The sequence below is a fragment of the Protopterus annectens genome, chromosome 11.part0 (assembly GCF_019279795.1).
Source record: "Protopterus annectens isolate FY-2018-M chromosome 11.part0, PAN1.0, whole genome shotgun sequence".
Taxonomy (NCBI): domain Eukaryota; kingdom Metazoa; phylum Chordata; order Ceratodontiformes; family Protopteridae; genus Protopterus; species Protopterus annectens.
Window position 1 is genome coordinate 1537613474 of NC_056745.1, and position 24252 is coordinate 1537637725.

Here is a 24252-nt window from a genome sequence, read left to right on the forward strand (position 1 = left end):
GTAATTGATCAGTGTGGGGTGTATCTTATAAATTTTAAGCAGTTTTACCCATGAATGTTGGATACTGCCAATTGCTTTTCTGTAGTCTATCCATGCCATATGTAGATTCTTCTCTTTTTTTACAGTTCTCCATTATGACTTTATTTAACAACAAATTATCCTTTGTTCCATATGACTTTATTTTATTACTCTTTTGTTTATTGACATTGTGAAGATTGGGGAAAGATGGGCAAAGGCTGCCAGCCTAGTCAAATAGAATTTGATACATAATTCTATCATTTGTATAAATAAATGTAAAATACAAGCTTGTGTTCTTAAATGAAAGAAAACACTGTAAAATGTGAACTTCAAGATTGTTGCAACATTGCCATCTGCTGTAAGAAAACCAAGCAAAGCATTTCAAATCTTCTTTGAAGTTACAATTATCTAAATGGTGGTGCTGAATCGGCTGGTTGAACACATTCTTTCTATTGACTTAACTTAAGGAATAATTGCTAGAGTATACATGTGAAATGTCTTTTATTGTTGTAGTTTCCTGAGCAGGTGTTAGATTGCTAAATAATGCAGTTTGTGGCCTGGGAACCCCAGATTAAGTGTCAAAATGATGTAATGTGAATACTGGGAAAACCTAAGTGTCAAATTATGTAATTTGGGAAGGCCTTAACAGAGCTGCCTGTTAGTGAGTTTAAAAACTATGGCTGAGAGAGAGACTAAAAGCATTTTATCTTGAACCATCAACCTCAGCACTGCTTATGCTCTTTATGTATGTAAGTAGGATTATAGCACTGTGTTTTCTCTTAAGAATAGCTAAAGATTAGAAAGGTAGATTAAGTGTTTTTCTTTGACATCAGACCTATTCTACTGTATTAAGTTTCTGTGTGATCCCTGAACTCTTAGACATCTCTGTGGTATAGTAGTATTGTCTTGTGTTTTTATTATTTATTATTAAATATTTTAAAAACCTTTACCTGTGGCTGGTTTGTGTAGAGGTAGTAGGCTCTAGAGTACATTGCATATTTGTAGATGTTATCGTAATAAGCCACTGTAATAAGCCTTAGACTGAATAGTCACATTACCAATTGGATATAATATTGTACAGCAATAATTGGACCCCCTTTCATAGCTGGTGGTGGCAGAAACTGCTACCATATAGTCTTAGTAAAGGGGCACAGCTGGATAATCTGTGTCAGCCTTTCACAGGAGTGTCTGTGAAGTTTTATAAATACTTATCTCAAAGTGTGTGCGGTGTGCCAGTTACTTGGGCAGGGACATGAAGTATTGGTGGGACAGAGAGGGTACTGGAGGTTAGCTTGCCAGCTAGGCTGAGATTTGGACCCTATAGCTGTGCCAGTGGGGAGTCTTATTGGGGACCTGGAGAGCAAGGCAGCAACCAGCCCCAGACTGACTGTGATCTCTGTGTGCACTTAAAGGAAATTGTATTTTACTGTGTGTATTAGTTATCCTTTCCTCTTCCATGAGACAACCTCCCTGGTGTTAGTGGTGTGGACTGAGATTTCTTGATTGCTGGGCCAGGGCACGGTCATCACAAGTGGTGGCAGTGGTTGGGATAAGATATCCTCACAAGTGGTGGCAGGGGTGGGATTTACTTCACATACTAATTGGCTTGTAGTGGTGTTGGTAGAGTGAATCCTGTAGCTTATGTACAGTAATCTCTGAAAGTGTTGTGTACTTGAAATCAGCCATGCAGTGTATACTCAGAGTTCAGATCACAATTGTTTTATTTCTTTTGTTAGCTTAGTTAGTCAGGGTGAGCAGGCAGCATGTCAGCACAGGAGTATGGAAAGTTGACAAGGAGCCAGCTGGTGGAGATGTGCCAGGCTAGGGGACTGGTGCATGGAAACCTGATTGAGGCAGACCTGATTGCAGCCTTGGTTACAGCTGCATCAGAAAACAGCATCCAGGAGGGCAATCAGACTCACAGTGGAAATACAATATCCACGGAGAATGGACAGTTCAACCTTTCTGCAGTGGACTTAAAAATCCAGCTGGAGCTAAAGAGACCTGAGTTGGAGGCCAAGCATTTGGAGATAGAAGCCGAAGAAAAGGAGCATCAGAGGAAGCGTGAGATGGAAATGCTGACTCTTCACCAGAGTCATGAAGGTAATGGAGAAGGGAGTAACTGGACCCCAGAAGCACAACAGGTCAGTAAATTTCTTCCGCAATTTAAAGAGGGGGATAATATTGATGGTTTCATTCACATGTTTGAAAGGGTATGCAAACAGTATAGTGCTGACCAAAGGCTCTGGGTTTGGTTCCTGACCCCCTTACTCTATGGGAAAGCTGTAACTTGTATATCACAAATGCCTGACTCTGTCTGTTTTGATTATAATGCTGTAAAGAAATGTTTGTTACAATGTTTTAAGCTAACACCTGAAATGTATAGGAAAAAGTTTTGTGAGCAAAGACGCAAGGCAGATGAAAATGTATGTGAATATGTTGCTGAATGGAGCACTTATTTTCATAGCTGGGTGAGTGGATGTCAGGTCACCACTTTTGAAGGGCTGGCAGACCTTTTAGTGAGGGAACAAGCCCTTAGCACCTTGCCTGAGGACATGAGGATCTGGTTAGCTGACAGACAATGTACTACTTCAGATGAGTTGGGGAAGAAGGGAGACCTATACCTGGCCAGTAGGGCAGCCCTGCACAGGAAGGGGACCCCCCAGTACTACTCATGGGTCTAAAGGAACCTATAGTGGGCAGCACAGACTGCTCCAACAGAATACGCCAGTAGCAGGGGAAGCCACTAGTCCAGGTACATGTCCAGGAGCTACGGTTAAATGTTTTGAATGCAACCAGTGGGTCCATGTGGCATACAGGTCTCTACGGAGGCAAGATAGGGAACCAAAGGTGAGGGAGACAGTAAGTGGGAAAGACAAAATGCCAACAGTAGGTTGTCTTGAGACAACAGGGGTATGGAACTATCATCCTGCAGATGTCCTGAGAGGGAGGATTTGGATGAGGCAGTACTATGTACTCCTGCAGTTGCATGCAGTGAGGCTATGAGACAAGCATGTCGGTCTGGTAGCCTGGGGGAGACCCAGAAAGACTGCATACTTGCAGCCAGGACTGCTGAGGTGGTTACTTCAGGGAGTGAGCTACACTGTAGCAGTGAGACTAAATGTGAGCCACAGCTGCTTGTGGGTACTGATGTTCCCTTGGACAGGGTAACTGCAAAGGAAGAGGTGAGTAGTAGTACCCAGGCTGACAGTGAGGCATCACTGTCAGAGGATGCCAGACTTCCTGTGGAAGAGGAGCTGGAGATGGTTACAAGGAGAGATTTGAGAAAGGCTCAGCTCTCAGACCCTACATTGCAAGGCCTGAGGCAGGTAGCTAGGGAGGCGCCTGATTCTCAAGGGAAGGGGGAATCTGTATACTGAGACAAAGGGTTGCTATACATAGAGTGGACCCCTGAGGGAGGGCTAGAAGGTGAGAGAGTACAGCAGTTGGTAGTCCCTAGAGCCTACCATCTGGTGCTTCTAGCCATAGCCCATAGTATTCCCTTTGCAGGTCATATGGGCATAAAACATACAAAGAGGCATATTATGCAAAACTTCTATTGGCCTGGAATTTCCAGAGATGTAACAGGGTACTGCAGGACCTGTGAGCAGTGCCAAAAGGTAGGCAAGGCAGGAGACAAGGTGAGAGCTCTTTTGATGCCTTTACCTGTGATAGAGGAGCCATTTCAGAGGGTAGCTATGGATATTGTGAGTCCTCTGTGTACCCCAAGTTCCACAGGGAAAAATGTATATCCTCGTGGTAGTGGATTATGCTACACAATATCCTGAGGCAGTGGCTTTGTCCTCCATTGAGGCAGAGAAGGTGGCAAATGTTTGGTTAGAGATTTTCAGCAGAGAAATTTTCCCAAAAGAAATACTGACTGACCGACTACTTGGGCAGGGACATGAAGTATTGGTGGGACAGAGAGGGTACTGGAGGTTAGCTTGCCAGCTAGGCTGAGATTTGGACCCTATAGCTGTGCCAGTGGGGAGTCTTATTGGAGACCTGGAGTGCAAGGGAGTAACCAGCCCCAGACTGAGTGTGATCTCTGTGTGTGCTTAAGGGAAATTTTATTTTATTGTGTGTATTAGTTATCCTTTCCTCTTCCATGAGACGACTTCCCTGGTGTTAGTGGTGAGGATTGAGGCTCCTTGATTGCTGGACCAGGGCACAGTCGTCACAAGTGGTGGCAGTGGTTGGGATAAGATATCCTCACAGCCATGACTGAGTTTTCTTCTAAATGACTATAAACTCTGTTGACATCAATTCCAATGTATAGTTTATATGTCATCAGAAGGCAAGTTATTAGTCTGTAGCTTGCAGGTTCACTCTTAAGTAGGAGTATTATTTTTCCTGTTGTCAGCAAAGCTGGTGTCTGTTTGGGGTGCACATATAAATAGTTCATGCTCACGGCCCAGTAATCATGTAAAGAGGTTAATACTTTTATTCAGAAGTTAGGTACTGCATCTGGGCCTGGGGTTTTCCAGTTAGAAGGTTTTCTTAACTTTGTTTCAGTTTCAATGACTGTTACTCCATCTCCTTTCATATCCTGCACATTTGAACTTTTATTATTTTTTTTACTTCTTCTGTCCATTTAGCATCTTTGTTATGTTCTACAGGATCTTTATAGATATTTCTACAAAACATATCTAGTTCTTCTTTTTTGGTGGTGTTTCAATTCCTTTTGCCTTGTTTCCAAATTTTCTATAAAACTTATTTTATACTTTTTCTTTCTACGTATCTGCATATCTTCTAAGTGTTTGTGCCTGCACTGATATTTTTAGTTTATTATTTGTGATAGTGCATGATAAATCCTGATCTATTCTAATACTGCACATTGCTTTTATCACATGTATCTTTCTGATTATTTTTGTTGATCTGTTCCCTCTTATGTACTCTTCTAAAAGTGGCACTTCTCATCTTAATTGTTTTATAGTTTTCTCTATTCAGTACTTCCATGATGGCATTTAATTTCTCCCCTTCATTTCCATTACTACCCTGTGTTTTTGTGGCAAGACTTTATCTGTTATTAATTTAGCTGCACAGTAATGTATCCTATTTACTTCTGTTATATTACTTGAATCTCTATGGACAGTCCTAATTACTATGTTTATTTGTTTTATCAAACTTCTAACTTTTTGGGTTTTGTTGACTTTTTGTAATATATTTATTTCATTGATCCTAATGTCTGTCCATCTCTATTAAATCAAGCAACTCTTCTCCTTGATCATGTTCTTCTAAACTGAAGGCACATTCTTTGCTCTCCATCTCCAGCGGAGATTCTATAGAAAGTTCCTGATCATCTTCCTGTGCCACATTCTCTTCATTTTCATCATGTGCCATCTGTTACAATTTCATATGGAACTTACTGGTCTATCACTCCACTACATTGACTGCATCAGAGTTGCCACAGTTTCCTGTTCCATCCCTTGCTGTGCAACTCCAGCTAAACATTTGTACTGGTTTCCTGTGGAAGACTCCAAAGTATCTTCATATGCTAACTGATCAGATGTTTTTCACTCAACTGGTGTCTCATTACTTTGGGGATCTGTTGCTCTATTCTGCTATGAAGTTATCTGAGTTAGACTTTATAAACTAAATCCTTCACTTTGCAGGTAATCCATTACCTCAGTTTTTATTTCTTTAAAATCTCTCATACTAATCTTCTTTTCTACTTTTCCACTTTGTTTTCTTATTTTTTTGTATCGTAAAATTTTCCATGTTTGGATGCCATTGTCTGTATTTCTCTTCAAATGTCTGTGGTGCTGCTATTTTTGTATTGATTAGTTTTGCTTTCTCATTTGCATAAATATTGCACCATATTAAATCTCTTTTTTTTCCCATGTCCATATTTCTTCTTCAGATGTCTCCAGCTCCTCCTGTTTCTCCTTACTTTGGGGAATTGTTGTTCTGTCATGCGGTGATATAACCTGTGTTAGACTTTCTATACAAAATCCTTCACTTCGCAGGTATTCCATAACTTCAACTTCCATTTGTTTTTAACTGTACATTACTAATCTTCTGTTGGACATTATCTGTTTGTGATGTTTTAATTTATTGTGAAGTTTTCCATATCTGTCTGCCTTTACCTGTGTTTCTCTTTGAATATCTTTGGGGCTGCCTTTTTTGTGTTGATTAATTTGGCTTTCTGCTTTGCATAAATATTGTACCACATCAGATCTCTCTTTCTTTCCTATGTCCATATTTCTTGTTTATACCTTTCAAAAGTGTCTAGATTTTGTTCTTTATATTTTTGCACTTCCTTATTTGCTTCTTTTTCCAAATGTCCCAATGTTTCTTGGTCTATATAATGTTTTTCATAAATATGTTGTATTAATAAACACAAATTTTTATTAGAATCTTCTGACAGTTTTTCTTGTGGAAGTATTTTTCTTTCTTCAAATTTCTCTCAATTTTTTTTTGTATATCTTTTGTCTCAAAATTCCTGTGCTTCTTGCTTAATATTAACAATGCGTAATTTCTTTCTTATTCTCAATAGTTAACTCTATTGCCTTATGGCTGGTTTTTGGCTTACCAGGTTTTGTGATTTTTGTGGACTGCTACTTCCTTCTACAATGGGGGGGGGGGCATCCTCCCCCTGGGCCAAGCCTAGCCCAATTGTAGGAATGTTTCTGTGTCTTGAGGATTTTACACTGTCATTTTTTTCCCAGTCCTGGCACCAGTGTATCTACCGAGATTGGATACTTTTTTATTCTGTCCATTATATATGCTATATTAAATATATTATATATATATATATATATATATATATATATATATATATATATATATATATATATATATATATATATATATCAGTGTCATATTAGTGAGATTTTGTGAAAAACAGGGTCCATCTCATGAAACTAATCACCAAGACTTGAGGATGAATTCTGGTCCAGCAATACTACTTCCCTTTGCTTGCTGACTTATCTCTCCATTCAAATCAATATCAATGAGCATATTATCATGATATTTGAAAAATTATATGCCAGTTTATATAATAAGAGGATAGACAATGATAAGACTGAAGCACTGAACCACTTCTTGTATCAGATCACTTTTCGAGATCTAACACCTGATTATAAAAATATTCTAAATCAATTGATTACAACCTCAGAAATAGTACAAACTATAAACCATTTGAATAGTGGAAAAGCCCCACGGCCAGATAGTTTTCCAGTGGAATTTTATAAAGGAAGTCTAAGATCTTACCCAAATATTAAGAATAATTTTAATGATATTATCCAACACATTTTTTTAGATCCTATCTAAATAGATGAAAAACTATATTAATTCCAAAACCCAATTTTAATCCCTCAAACACAAGCAATCATAAACCAATTTCACTGATAACCTATGTAATAAAAATTCTAACATCTAATATTGCTAGCAGGTTAAAAATTGTAATCCCACATATTATATCCACATTTCAATCATTTTTAAAGTATAGGTTTAGTGGATAAATACTTCTTTAATGCTTGTTTTATAAAACCTCTAGCTTAAAATTGCTGCATTGTTTTTATAGATTCCTTTCTTATACAGAGAACAGCATGACTTTTGTTAGAGTTCATTAGAGCTTAGCTAACAAGTGGCAAATATTTATTCTGAACATGCAATTTTGAAAGAAATTTATGTATCCTATACTTTATGTAATATGTACTTGCATGGTATGAAAGTGCACACATGAACCACGTCAAGATAATAACATGACAAATGTTTTAAGCTACCCTCCCATCTGCATCTTTTAACTCCTATTATATTGAAAATGTGTGTATGGCTTTTATCACAGTTATGAAAGTTTTGAACCTTGTATTTTTTTCTATTTTAGAAAATGTAAAAGGGCTTGTATCTGTGTACATAACTGAATCTCACTTTATATTGAGATATTTTGTATCACGATACTATTCTAATAAATAATCCCCATGATTCACGAAGCATTATTTTCTGTGCAGGAACAGTGTAAGAGCTCCTGCATGGAAAATGGCTGCTTCGCGATCCAGGTATGTGCCATTTTCACATGCATGAGCGGCCCTACAAAACCATGAAGTATGCAAATCACCTCATCTGCTGGTAAAAAATATGCAAATGAGGTGATTTTTGTGATCCATGAAGCTGCCCAGACTCGGTGTAGGAACAGTGTCAAAGCAGAAATGTATTCGATTGCTAACCAAAAACATTTCTGCACCTGACAAAACAGAGGCATGACAGCTCATGAAAAGCATCTGTTATGCTTAATACACATGCCAATGGCCAAATATAAAGCCATTGGCATTAAAATTAGTTTTTTTTTTTTTTTTAATAAAACTTTTTTTTTTGGCCGATCTCGGCGATTTAAGCTTAGGGCAGCGACGTGCAAGCATAGGGGTGCCGAAAATACAAAAAAAAAAACAAAGAAAACTACATTTTAAGATACATCTGCATTTTGCCATTATAGTTTATGGCATGCAGAATGTAAACAATACCAGGGAGCAGTGGTTGTCAAGGGGAAAGGGTGTGTTTGAGTGCAGTAACTATGGTCTTACACTGTGGGGTATGAAAATGAGGGGATTAATGGTGAATGACAGATTTCTTCTAAGTGTCAACCTGCACCTAACTGTGTAGGTGCAGGCACAGAACAGTATAAGAACAAGATCCTGATGACTTCATAAGGAAGTGTGTTATGCTTGCTGTAAGCTCATTGGAGCCCTTTGCCCCGTGTTTGCCCTTAGCTAAACACAGCCAAGAAAGGCGGTGTGTCTGAAGTTGCTTAGTACTGTTTACATTGCCTAAATGGGTGTGCGAGTTGCGCACTGGGTTTTAAACTGAAACAAAAAAAAAAGAGGAAATAGCAGCACTCTGTGTACATTTGAGCACTGTGTATGTGCAGTGCACCTTGGGACTTAATCAGGGAGGAAATGGGAAAGGGATAAAGCAGCAGGAAGGCAATCAAGGTTAACTAGCATAGCTGGCAGGTGGAATGTATCAGACTCAACCAATTGCACATGCAACAGCCCAGCACACCACTATAAACTATGCAAACACCTTACAGACTGTTTTTTCCAACAAATACTACACCATTGGTGTACACAAATGTGGACATTTTAAGCTGACAAAAGTAACAAAACATGTTAGGGGCTGCTGTGGCTTTGATCTACCAGTATGTGCAACAGGCTAGGGGTGGTAAGGAGGGGAATGCTGACAACCAATCTGCAGTGAGGAGGAGGAGAAGAGAGTACAGACCCAGGGTAACCTACCAGGGGCTACATGAGCTGGAGATAGTGGAGCGCTATAGGGTGGACAGGGACATTCTACAGCAAATCATCAAGTTGTGCTGGCCTTGCCTCAGATCCAGAATCAACAGAGGGGAACCCATCCCAGTCGATACCAATGTATGTCTAGCCTTAAGAATACTAGCTACAGGTACCTTCCAAAGACCAACTGGGGATATCATAGGGGTCTCACAGGCATCAGCATCCAGAGTACACCACCAGTTCCTGGAAGCCATGCTACCACATGCCAGTGAGCACATATATTTCCCCTAGCACCAGTGAGGCATTGACCAGCATAATGCATCACTTCCACCGTATACCAGAACACCCTGAGGTAGTTGGTGCTATAGACTGCACGTACACACACATCAAAGCACCGCCTGGTGAGCAGGGTAGATTCTACATAAATTGAAGGGCTTCCCCCTCCATCAGCTGCCAGGTCGTGTACGATGCCCAAGGCATAATCATGAATGTGTGTGCTGGTTGCCCTGGAAGCTATCAGGACTCCCACATCTGGCATTCCTCACAGCTGTATCAGGGGTTTGCCAGGGGGGGCATCCCATTTGGCCATTTAGTGGGGGATGCTGGCTATGCACTGATGCAGCCATCAGAAATGCACACACACCCACAAGAACTCCATAATAAGGTACACGCACAAACCAGGATCATTATAGGGCATGCGTTTGTGATGCTCAAGTCATGGTTCTGCTGCCTTGACATATCTGGTGGAGCCTTGCAGTACACTCCAGCTACTTGTGCACACATGTTCATAGTCTGTGCCATGCTATGCAATATGATCCTGTGGAAACAGCTGCAGTAGGAACAGCACGGGGAAGGACCACAGCCCCCACCATTGCCAAGGTCACCACAGGCATGGAGGGACTCAGAGGAGGAACATCCTGTGCCTGGCCTTGTAGGCAGACAGAGGCATGCCCAGTATGCCCATGCCTTGGCAAAGAGGCAATGCAAGACACACACACCGACACTGTAGGGACCCAGGGACTGATACCTCTCTCTGACTTGCACATACAGTAAAAGGAATGCCAAACATGGCACTACCTGTGCTTTACCATATATAGGCAGTGTACTATGTTCATCCGACATAGTCAGCCCTTCAGCGCCATCCTCACAACTGCTGCAGGCATAAGGTAAGTCACTCTTCCTAACAATTACTGAATAGAGTACTATGTTTAGATAAGTATTATCTATGGTACTGATGCAAGCATGCAAGGGAATTGGGTAGTTGAATGGGATAGCAGCAGACAGCTGACAGCTATATGAGACAGCAGGAAATCCAAAACAAATACTGATTGCAACATACTAGGCAGTAGTACACAAGGTGACAACTCCCAGTGCAGTATATATGGTGGCCCAAATAACTGGGTGCCCATAGGTCACACACATGGATGTCAGTGAGGATTCACATACCCACCACCAGCCTCACCCAGCAGGACAGGTGCTAAGGCCCTCAAATGGTGGGAACAGTGAACAGATCATAACTATACACCAAGTGCAGAGAAGTTTCACTGTTAAAATATCACACTTCTAGATTCAAATAGGGCAAAAACAGTAAAGGAGCACTCTGTTTATTCAACAGTCACAGGATAAAGCTTTCGGGTAACACCCTTCTTCAGTATGTTGATACCATCTTTTTCACAGTATAAATAACTACTTCACTAAGAGCACGACACAACCAGCCAATAAAAACTTAATTTGAATCAATTAACATTAATAAAGCTTTGAAGACATACCATTATATAAAACATTTTCATCAACATTTTATTGCATTGCTGACATTTTTTCATGTTTATGTAAGACTCTCATTTATATTGCTTTTGTTTAGCTACTAACATAGGTTTTAAACTAACCATATTATTCAGACCTGGATATTTGTCTGCTTCTAACATAGTTATCCATCTATATTCAGCTATATACAACTTATTAATAATGCCCCCACCTCTCATGTTTACATATAATACCTGCAACACTTTAATAATGCAATGTAATAAAATGTTGATGAAAATGTTTTATTTAATGGTATGTCTTTAAAGCTTTATTAATGTTAGTTAATTGATTGAAATTAACTTTTTATTGGTTGTTTGTGTCATGTGCTTTTAGTGAAATAGTTATTTATACTGCGAATGAGATGGTATCAACATACTCATGAAGGGTTTTACCCGAAAGCTTTATCCTGTGACTGTTGAATAAACAGAGTGCTGCTTTACTGTTTTTTGCCTTATTTCAGTCTATAAGTGTGATATTTTAACAGTGAAACTTCTCTGCAGTTGGTGCATAGTTATATTCTGGTATTTTATGAGCCTGCTGTGGACACTTGTGAAGAAGGAGATGACACAACCCATGCAAACTGGAAAAGGAGATGGTCAAACTACTTATATTGGAAGGAACTCTGTTTGAAGTTTGCTACAACTATCTGGCAACCCCCTCTTCCTTACTGCAATGGGAAATGGTGAAGGTAATGTGAGAGCTGCTCCTCAGTAGTTCATCACCATAGAAACATTGTCGTTAAAACTTGAATGAAAAGTACAATCTTTTAAGCAGCTCCAATGGCAGTGGCTAACCTTTAATGCTTATTTGGAGCTGAACATAGTTCCAAGGGGGTTGAGAAAATTGAAAATGCCATCTTATGCCAATACTTAGCCTGAGTTGCTGAAGCAATAGCAACAGCTACATTTGAAGCTTAGTATGGACTATATGATTCTTTTTTTTTTTCAATAATTTTTTTTATTGTTTTTATTTTTTTTTTATTCATTGCAAAACATTTGCCCCAAAGGTATACAGTTGAAGTTCTAACAGAAATTCTATCAATATTCTTACAACATATTTACATTATTTACATGAATGCTTCCATACTCTCTCTTAAAAGTAAAAAAATATAGGTTATTTTCTCCAGGGTTAGCATCTTGGAAAAGTGTAGTTTCTATTATTGTTATGTTTTGTATTGTGTATATTGAAGAGGTAGTTCAGGTTCTATGTTTTATGCTAGTATAATATTGAAAATTTGTTCCCATGTTTTCAAGTTGTAGGGCTTTTTGTTTTGTTTATTTAATATGTATTTGTGGGCTAAGATGTGTTTTATCGCTAAATGTCCTAAAGTTTTCCCATGAGGTTTTAGATGGGGTCAGCCAGTTAGTAGCTATGCAAAGTTTCATTAGCATAAAAATATTTATTAGGATGATAATTTGTGTTTTAGATAGGTTATTTGGGGGGATATGTAATACCATAAATTCCCAAGTAAGCGTTGTTGTTTGATATCCCATCTTTTGGAGTTGTATTTTCAGTGAGTTCCAAAGTTTATATATACATTTACAGCTCCAGAACATATGCAAAAGGTCAGCAGTTTCATCTTTGCAATATGGGCACTTTGGAGAATTTGTAGGGTTAAATTTATGCAAGCTAAGGCGTGTGTAGTAGACATCATTGTATATCATGAGTTAGGTAAATGATAGCTTTTGAAGGGAGATGGATTTTATTGTTAAATTAATTGCATGTGCTATTTTGTTTTCTTCCACCAGTGGCAATTTTTCTTTCCAGTATTTAGCTAAGAGTAGCTGATTTTGATATTTGATGTCTTTTATCAATTTGTATGAGCATGTTATAAATTTGCTGTTTTGTAAAAGGGCTTGCCATAGTGATATACATTTCATTAATTCCTCTTTAATGATGGTTAAATTTTTAAAGTAATTTGTAGATATTTCTTTAATCTGCCTCAAGATCAATAGATATGATTTGGGAAGACCCAGTTGCTGTCTTAATTCATGAGCCGAACAATTTATGTATGGATATATATCTTGTAATGATAAGTTTATTATAAGTGGGAATCTTTTCAGGTCTATTAGCTGGTTATCAATTTTAAAGTTAGGATTTTTGTGGAAGGGTTGTAGAATCATCATGTATTGAAAGAGATTTATTGATCTAAAGAGATTTTGCGTTAATGTTATATAAATTTTAATGAGTTCCATTATATTATATGTTTTAGTGTTGTCTCTGTTTAAAAAGGGCAATGATTTGGGATTAATATTCAGATTTTTAATGTATTTAAAACATATCTTTAACCAGTGTGGGGACCAATTATTGCTTTGTGTATCGTAGGTTGCAATTCTTAAAGTTCTATTGGCATTTATGATTAAGTAATAAATCTCAAAATTAGGTAGATCTAGTCCACCTTTGCTTTTCGGGGTCATCAATTTATCATAAGATATTCTACTTTTTTTGGTTCCCAAATAAATTTAGCGAATTCAGTGTGTATTTGTTTAAAGAATTTCTTGGGTATTAGCAACTGTGCAGACCTGAAAATGTATAATAGTCTAGGCAAGACATTCATTTTAATAATCGAAACTTTTGCTAGTGGTGGTAATTTCAAAATTTTCCACCTTTTTAGATCGGCTAAAATGTGTTCCCAATTTTGTTTAATATTATTGAGATAAAAATCTTTATTATCTGTAGAGAATGTAGTTCCTAAGTATTTGACCTTTTCTTCAGTTTTTAATTGGCCTATCAATGGTAAAAGTGAGAAAGGTTTCGGAGTTCTTAAAGGAAATATGTTGGTTTTATTAAGGTTTATTTTATAGTTTGATATTAATGCAAAGTCTTCAATGGCAGATATTATTTTTTCGGTGTCTGAGCTAGGTGTTGTACAATATATGTTGAGGTCATCTGTGAAAGATGATAAGGCGATTTTGGTACCATAAATTACTGGGGCATTATGATATATCTTTTGTTTGATATATAGGAATAGGGGTTCTAGATATATGTTAAATAATAGGGGAGATAGAGGGCATCCTTGTCGGGTACCATTTCTGATTTGAATTCTTTTGGAACATGTTTTATTTATATATAATGTTGTATAAGGGTTATTGTATAATGTTTGTAAAGTTAGAATACATTTTTGGGGTATATTAAAGTAGGGTAAGATCTGAAATAAAAATTTTATATTAACTCTATCAAAGGCCTTTTGTGCATCTATAATGAGTGTGTACATGTTTAGTTTCTTTTGGTTAGCAAATAAAATGAATGTATGTAGTGTTAAAGTATTATCACTGGTTTGTCTAGATGCTAAAAAGCCATACTGTTCATTGGATATAATTATGTTCGATATTTTCTTCAGTCTACTAGTCAGAATAGATGTCAGAATTTTAGTATCAATATTTAGAAGGGATATAGGTCTGTAGTTGTCCGGGTTCTGAGGATCTGACTTTTCTTTGGGTATAAAAATTGTTTTGGATGCATTAAAGTGTATATCATTAATTGTATTATTTATTATATAATTTAATATGTGCGATAGAATTTGAGCAATAATAAGGTAGAATGTTTTATAAAATTCTGCTGTAAGGCCATCTGGGCCAGGAGCTTTATGTGGTTTTAGTTTTTTAATTGTAGTTGTTATTTCTTCAATGGATATTGGTTTTATTAGGTCTTTTTGTAGTTCCTCATCAATTTTCAGAAAGTTAAGTTTTTGTAGGAAGTCACAATTATTTTCATTTGTGGATAAATTTTTTTGTTCTCCATAGACTTGTGAGTATATCATTTCAAATGTGTTAATAATATCCTCAGTTCTCGTAAAGGTTTTGTTTTTATAGCATATTTCATGAATTTGGGAGGGTGTTTTAGACTGGTTTATAATTCTTGCTAGTGCTCGTGACGGAGTTTGTATATGGTTCACATATTTTGCAAGTATTTTAGTTTCTTGAAATGATAATCTATTATTTTGGATTAAGAAAATTTCTTTCTGACATTTCAATAGTTCTGATTCAGTTTGTGTGTTATGATTTTTCATTAAATCCTGGTCTAATGATTTGATTTTACTCTCTAGTAGCTGTTCTTCTCTGAATTGGATTATAGGTTCATAGGTTCATAGGTTCATACTAGGCTATCTGCCCGAGGGCATTTACAAGCCTAGCCCATCGTTTTGTGGCTTACGCCACCCCTTTAGTATGGGGAACTATACCCATTATTTTGCTGTGCCTCTGTCGAGCAGTGACACTGAGGTAATCCCTGGGGTATATCTGCGATCTCCCATCCATTGGTCAAGATTTCTCTTGAACAAGGCCAGCGAGGTGCTCTGCCTCACATGTACCGGGATTCTGTTCCACAGCATAGGGAGTCTTTGGGTGATGAATCTATCCCTCCAGCACGTCCTATTAATAGCCGTGTCGAGGTTTAAGTCTCCCGCCCTTGTGGCTCTGATGGATCTAGATTTTTGAGGTGAAGCATATTCATCAAATCTGGGTTTGACATGGCCTTGTATGTTAGGCAAAGGTCACCTCTGAGCAAGCGGTAAGCGACTGAATAGAGCTGGAGTTCTTTCAGTCGGGCAGCATAGGATAGATTTTTGAGACCCTTTATCCTTTTGGTGAGGAACTTTTGTGGCCTCTCCAGCTGCTGCAAGTGTCGGGTCAGATACATTCCAAATGGGGCATTGTACTCAATCATTGGTCTGATGAGTGATGAGTAAAGGGAGACTATAACCTCCCTTGATCTAGATGAGAATCCCTTCATGATAAGGTGGGCAATGTAGAAGGTCTTCCTAACTACTTTAGCTACATGGGTGTCGAATGACAGACTACTATCAACCTGGGTCCCCAGGTCCCTGATAACTTCTTCTGTGCTCAGTGGATTGCCTCCTATTTGGTAGCTAGGGGTAACCTTGTTTTTCCCGAAGGGTATGACTATGCATTTTTTGGCATTTAACTTTAGGCCGTGGCTCTGGCACCAGTTATCCGTTTCTGTGAGACCCTTCTGAAGGATATCTGTGTCAGATGTGTTTTCTACTATGGCCCAGTTTGCAGTCATCTGCAAACTTTGTCAGCCATAACCCTCCTGTGTTTGCTTGTACTTCAGAAAAGTAGATGCCAAACAAGAGTGGGCCCAGGACTGAGCCCTGTGGGACACCACTTGTGACAGGCTTTGAGTCTGACATGGCGCCAGCAACTCTGACCCTGTGGGTTCTGTCACTCAGCCAGTTTGCAACCCATCTTGTGATGTATGGGTTAACATTTAAGCTGATGAGTTTTTCAATGATACCCGAGTGGGGTATTGTATCGAAGGCCTTAGCCAGATCGAGGTAGGCTGTATGGACTGCCTTTCCCTCATCAATGGCTTTGGTGACTGTTTCGAAAAAGTCAACCAAGTTTAAAAGGCATGATCTGCCTTTGACAAAGCCAAACTGGGTTGGATCCAAAGTCTGCAAATTCCCAATGTCTTTATTTATGAGGTCCATTATGATCCTCTCCATGGCTTTGCAGATAAGGCTTGTCAAGCTAATGGGCCGGTAATTACCAGGGTCGGTGGAGGCACCGCCTTTGTGAAGTGGGACCACAGTTGCAGTGCGCCACTCCCTGGGTACGTATCCAGAGGTAAGACTTTGATTAAACAGCTGTCTTAGCTGTGGGTTTAATTCCTCATTGAGTTCGTGGAGCACACAGCCGGGGACACCATCAGGTCCCATGGATGCTGTGTTTTTGCTTTGGAGAGAGCAGTTCTCACTTGGGCGCTGGAGATGTTTGGGGGCTGCAATCATTTGGTATAGATATCTCTCCTTTTGGGGGGGAGGGGGGTGAGAAGTTTGCACTGAACCTGTCAGCCAGTATGTTGGCAATGTCTGTAGGATCAGTAATCTTCACATCATTTTGAACTAGTTCTGAGCATATCTGGGAGTTTCCTCCTAGGTTTCTAACATAGCTAAAGAAGGCCTTATGATTGTCTTTTGAGTCTTTAGCTATTTTTCTCTCGAAATTTGCTTTGGATGATTTTATGAGAGCTCTTAGTTTTTTACTTATAGTAACTTAAATAAGAAGCTTTTTGGACGAAGATACCTCTTATCTGGGCCTTAGTTGCCGCCCATTATTATTTTATAATAAGAAGCTTTTTGGACGAAGATACCTCTTATCTGGGCCTTAGTTGCCGCCCATTCAATATCCGGTGGGTGTTGCTGTTTTACTATCTTGACTAATGAGGTTTTAAGTATGTCCTGTATTTCCTGAACTATTTCCTTTTTATTTAAGAGGTTGGGGTTTAAGGACCAGTTTTATCCCCTATATGGTGTGTTGGTTCTAGAATCCTTGAAAATGTTTAATGTAATTTTAGAATGGTCTGATAGGTAGCGGGCATGGATATATACTGTGGGATCAAGATTGATTAGTGCTTCCAAAATTAGAAAGAAGTCTATTCTTGACCACATTTTATGACAGTTGGCGTAAAACGTAAAGTCATTTGAGGTATGAGTTCTGTTACCGTATTTAAAGGGATCATATAACCTAAATTCATATTTAAGTTCGCTTAACGTTAACACTGCTTGGTTATTACATGATCTTTGTGTGCTTGATTTATCCTTTTTAAGGTTTTGATAAGCATTCCAGTCCCCCCCTATGATTATGTAATGATTATTGTATTTATTTAAGATAGGATATAATGAAGAGAAGAAGGAATGTTGATTGTAACAAGGTGCATATATATTGAGAAGTATAATGGGCTTATCATAAAGGGTAGTTGATAAGATCACATAGCACCATCTACCTTTTTAATCTGTTTTGGATTCTATAATTTTGTCTTGATATTGGTCCTTAATGATAATCGCAACTCCAGCACTATTGGTTTTGCCTTCAGAGGCTATTATTTCTCTTATCCATTTTTTCTTTTTTATTTCTGACCATTGCTCAATGGTTAAATGAGTTTCTTGGAGTAGTATAAAACACGCCTTAGCCTGCAGAAATAGATGAAGAAACAGTTTCCTTTTTTCATGCTCTGAAGCCCTTTAATATTCCATGAATCTATTTCCCACATTCATATAGCTTTATTTTGTATAGGTAATCTTGAAATATGAGTAGATATTTTGGATTATGTCGATTTCTTATCAAAGGTATGTTATGAAAGCATTCTTTAATTCCCATCCCTTCCCAGTGCCTACCCACTAATACCCTGGACCAGGAAATTAACAGGACCTGACAGTAGTTTGTATTTGTATTTTTCTGTATCAATGGTAAATATATGCCTTGTATATTAGCATATGAGAGGTAAAAGAAACATGATGGTCCTGAATAACCTAAAATTATTTGTACAAAGCCTATCCCACTCATTCACTAGCAAACACTGCTTTGAGACCTACACCTCTTCTTTTTAGATTTATTTATATGATGTCATAGTTTTGAGCAATCATAAGCACCAGTTCTGATTACAACTAAAGACAGTAGACATCCATTTACACAACTTAACATAAATGCTATTTAAGAGAATGATACCTATATCTTATTTTCTCAATTTAGTTTAATAACTATGTACATAAACTATGTAACTTCCTTATCCAGCCTTAGTTTGTGCGTGGTCCCTCCACTTCCTCTAGGCCTAATTTTTCCTTTGTGATTGTAACTTAAGTCACTTGTAGGTATTGGTCGAATTTTTAGCTTCAAGTGAACCCCTACTTCTAGAACTACCCTTTTTACCATTTTTGCCCTGTGATTTTAAGTTCTTAGGTAGGTAGCGTTATATTAAAGAAGATTTGAGGCAATTTCTCTCTATCCAAGTAAATGTCATACAACATATATTAGTTTTGGTAAAAGCTTCCTGAATCCTGGAGAAAACAATGTAAATATTTAGCAGTTCCGGCTTATGTAAGTAAATAAACATAAACACCAATATTTAGGTATTCGGATGGTTACCAAATCTAGAAGCTACACGACTACTAGTTAGTAGTCCATTATCTGATACAATAAACTATATTAACATCTTTTCCATCCAGCTTGTTGTGCCATGTTGAATGAGTTAACAAAGGTGTAACCTATGCATGCTTCTTTACCAACTCAGGCTAATGCAACATTAAAGTTGTGAAGATATGTGATATATATTTAGGTTTATGAATCCTCTGAGTTGAAGCTTTACAATAATGCTAATTGTATGCTTATGTCAATTGGATTTGTAATAGTAAGGAAGGTAAATGCTCACTGGTTGTCTAATATTTTTTGATGTATACATAATAGATAGAATTAAAAATATTTAGCTCTTATGATTATGTATTCCAGGTTTGTATAGTTGCTTAACTGTAGTTTGTTGCATTAATATATAGTGTTTTGATATCTGGTTGCATGCCAAATGTTTCATTTTCACAAATCTTCTGTATAAATTGTAAGTGTGTATAAATATTTGTAGATGTTTAAACTTATTAATTAAAGTTTAACTGCAGTTTATGGGGCAATGAGGTTGACATTTCACATTATATCACATGTGTTTGGTGTTTTTGTAACTATACATTACTTATTTTACTTTTCTTCTTTTTTTTTTTTTTTTTACAGTCCCTTTTAGGCTTCCCTTCGAGCTTCCATCCAGCTAAGTCGATTGCTTAGCTTCGCGAAGGGGGACTCATATTGCGATCGGACTTCTGGATGCGCCACATCTTCAAAGCTGCTTCTAAGGCTTCAAACGCACTTTTGGTTCCTCTCGTGGGAAAGCCAGCAATACGCGAAGGATGTACACTTCCTGTTTAAGTTTTCGCACTTTGTAGAGTCAGGAAAAGGGTCATGCCAGACCCACAATATGGCCTAGTGCAGGGTAGATACCAGATATAAGGAAAAATAGGTCCTCGGCTGTTGGTGGAGGATGAATCCGACCTCGGAGTTCAGTTGACCGCAACGGGACTTAAATCTAGTTCTCTGAAGCTGGAATGGATTTAAACACTGACATGAAGGTAAGCTTTGCTTCTTTCTTGTTAGAAACTGAATATTTCACCCCATCGACCGAAAATATTAAGGTATTTGGGTACTTCATTTGGAATTTTTGTTGTTTTTCAATCAGGAATCTGCAATAAGGTGATAGAAGCTGTCTGGCTTGCCTAATTTGTAGAGGCAGGTCTTGGGCCAGGGATATTCTGTTGTTGTTCCATATTAATGATCCCCCATTTTTCTTTACAGTTAATAATATTTTATTCACATCTTGAAAGTTGAGGAGTTTGGCGTAGACAGGTCTTTGACTATTTGATGCTTGAGATTCTCTTAGAGCTCTATGAGCTCTTTCTATTGTTATTTGATGTGCAGCATTTGGGTCTTTGAGTAGAGTTGTAAGTATTTGTATGATAGATGGGATCAGATCATAGTGTTGTATATTTTCCGGCATGCCTCTGATGATTATATTATTTCTTCTAGACCTTGCCTCAAGATCAATGATTTTAGCTTGCATATTTTGAATGTTTCATGTGAGTCATATTTTTTGGTAAGCAGGGCTATTCTGTCTTCATTCTCTATGATTTTAGCTTCAGATTTGTCCATTCTTTCCATAATTTGATTGAAGGAAGTTCCAAAGGATTGCACTTGAGTAGATAATTATTTTATAGCTTCTTGGATAGGTAGTAAGGCTTCTTTAATATCTTCCAGGTTTGCCATTTGATCTGTTTTATTTTTATTTCCAGGTTTTCCGGACTCTTGTTGTTTTGTTATTTTCTGACTTTTGGAGTTTAAATCTTTCTCAGGTGACATAAGTTCTGAAAGTTTAGTTTTTGTTGTTGTAGTCTCCATTGCTTTATCATCTTTTGACATTTTGTAAAGGCACAGGTAAAAGTAAAAAACTTCTGGTATATATTCAGATGGATATGAGGGAAGTTTTCTGAGCACACGGCTTCTTTCTTTGAGACTTACTACAGGTCCAGGTAATCTGTTGTAATCTTGATAGATTTGCTCGTAATTTAGGTTCAGGTATCTTTTCTGTGTTCCTGGATAATAAGTAGAGTTGTTGGATCAGCAGATTGTTATTAAATAAGTCCTGGTATATCTTCTAGGTTGAGTTTTTCTCTGGGTATTTGAGGAGCTGCAGGTTAACAGTGCTTACAGAACGGCGGCCATCTTTTCGACTATATGATTCTTATGAATCAGTTCTTTACCAAGATAGAGCAAGAATTAAAAGAGGAAATAATGAAATTAGAAAATGAAATACTAACATTGAGTGATTTCAGCAGTGTCTCTATTCAATGCCAGCAAATGCTGGATAGATTAAATATGCTGGATAAGCGGCTTGAAACAACTAAACTTTGCAAATTGCGAAGAGACATCAATGACTTCAACTAAGGCCATATTTTTTTGACTGAAGAATTATTTTAAAAATAATCAAAATAACAGTAAATCTGTGAATAATCAGCTGAGAAAAGGAAGAATGGACAGGCTTGATTCCTTTTCGGCTGATAGACAATGTTTAACCAATCCAGTTAGCTCTTTGAGCTCAGCAGACAATAGGGATGATGAAGGGCGAGCCCAAGTGATCGGAACATTGAGCCAATTAGATGGAGGTGCTGAGGTATGTAACATTATGACAGGGGAAGTAGCGAATCAAGAAACAGAGGCTATACAACCCCAGAATGTCAGTACGTTGAGGATTCCTGCTCAGGAAAGAGTGGATAATGGTGTAGCAACTATAATGCTGCAAAATGAGGTTCTTCAGTTAAGACCAGTGGCTTTAAACTTACCAGAGATGGTAGAGCAAAGAAAATGGACAGAATCAAGAGGGCATTGACAGCACCGCAATCAGAGCACAATGAAGAGGAAGAATGACAGCTCACAAAATTCCAGCAAGCTTAGCCGAAGATAAGTATTGCACATAATGGACTAATAGTGAACTTTTCAAGTTTTGCTATAACAGATTCACATGTAAAACTATTTAACAAAGGTTTACAGTTTATACCAACTAGAAGTGACTGTCTTGTCAATATATTAACAGATTTACATATTTTTTATAGAAATGTAAGTTTGAAGTTATTTTTTAAGAATGAAGTAACTGTGGGAAATTTAGAACATAAGAAGTCTAGCATTTACATGTCTGTGCATTGTCCTATTGTTAATGCCTTTTTGAATGCATGTGAAGAGGATTTTAGGTTATTATATAAGAAACAAAAAGGAATTCTAATAGTAAAAAATATTTTAATCTAAAATATGTGACTTAAAAACAGCAAATAATTTGATTGTTAAACAAGCAGATAAATGTGGAGCAATAGCGTTGTATGATAAATATATATACATTGCAGCTGTGAATATTTTTTAAATGATGATAAAACTTTTAAAGAGGTTAACTTTACTGACATTAGAAAGATAATATATAAAGTTAACATGTTTGTGTATGACTTACAGCTACAAGGGAACATATCTATAACATTATTTAACTATCTAACATTTACATGCACCATTACTCCTATTATATACGGTATGCCTAAATTACATAAATCCCTTACTGAACCTCCTATGAGGCCAGTTGTATCAAGCAGGGGTTGGATTACTGAACCATTATCTATATATGTGCAGAACACATTAAAACAGTATTTACCATTATGTTCTAGTTATATTAAAGACACTAATGACTTTTTGAAGAAACTTTATGAATGGTATAAACATAGAAAGACTAGTGACACATATATATTGGTAACCCTTGATAAAACTCACTATTTACAGTAATACCTAATGACCATGGTATATATGCAGTACATGAATTCCTGTGTGCAAAGACAAAAATGAATGGAACTAGCATAGAAACTGTATACAGTATGACAGAAATGGTTCTAACAAATAATGTTTTCTTTTTTAATGGTAATCAATACTTGCAAGTTTCAGGTGTGGCCATGGGGTCTCCCATGGCTAACACCTATGCTAATATTATTTTGAATCAATGGGAAGAAGACTATATTTATGGTGAAAGGCATCTATATAAGCAATATGTTCAATTTTATCAGGGTTTTGTGTACAATTGTTTTTTGGTATGGGGTGGAGATGTTGAAATTTTATTAGAATTTGTTCAATATTTAAATAATAGTACAACATTTTTAGAATTTAAGATGAGTTATTCCGAAGAAAAGATAAGTTATTTGGATGCACTATTGCACAGAGAAAGGAAAAAATTGGAAACAACAGTACATAGAAAGGATGTGCAAGTTAATAGGTATACTCATGCCAGGAGCATGCATTCTAAGCATGTGTTTTGTGGAATAGTGAAAAGTCAGTTATTAAGAACAAGCAGATTAAACACAAACATAGTAAAATGTAAGGAACAAATGGAAATAACCGAGGAATTTAAGGAAAGGGGATATAATGAGGCCCTAATATATAATAATATACGAGAAATATTGGAAGAAAGGGATAAATTAGCACCCCCTGTATTTAGTGACATCCCACAAATATATTTATATATATATATATATATATATATATATATATATATATATATATATATATGTGGATTCACTTTATAACCTCGAAATGCTGAAATATCGAATTTCAGTATCTCGAGACTATAAAACCGAATCCACAAAACACCGACAAACAAAAACCGCGAAACCACATAACTGAAAACACCGCACACACTACACTAAACATACAACACAACACCCACATCACAACATAAACAAAATAAACAACACACATACACAACTCACACAGAAATAAACAGGGGGGAAAGCCCCCCTGCACCCCCCATGTGGGGGGCTGCACCCCCCACACCCCCCCTACTTATATATACCAACTCCGAGATCGCACAAACACAGCACAAAAGCTCACTCACACAAGCACATTCTCCAATCCCTCACACACACTCTAACTCCCACTCAAAACCCTTACAAAACACTCACTTACCTGACATAACACCTACATCCACACACGGCACCGCGCACCAACAAAACACAAACCAGGACATTATGTAGCGCAACTTCATAACCGCGAATTCTACATATTTTCGAGATATGTGAAATTCACGATTATGAACGTTTGCTATTTGTAACATTCGACTTTATAGCTTCGAGATACTGAAATTCGACATTTTAGTATTTCGATGTTATAAAGTGAACCCAGATATATATATATATATATATATATATATATATATATATATATATATATGTAATGAAGAGAGTAAAAATCAGCTAAGATATATTACATCCCAAAACAATTTAAGCAAGAAAATAGAAAATGTCATATATAAAAACTGGCGTATATTGTTATCTATGCCAGAA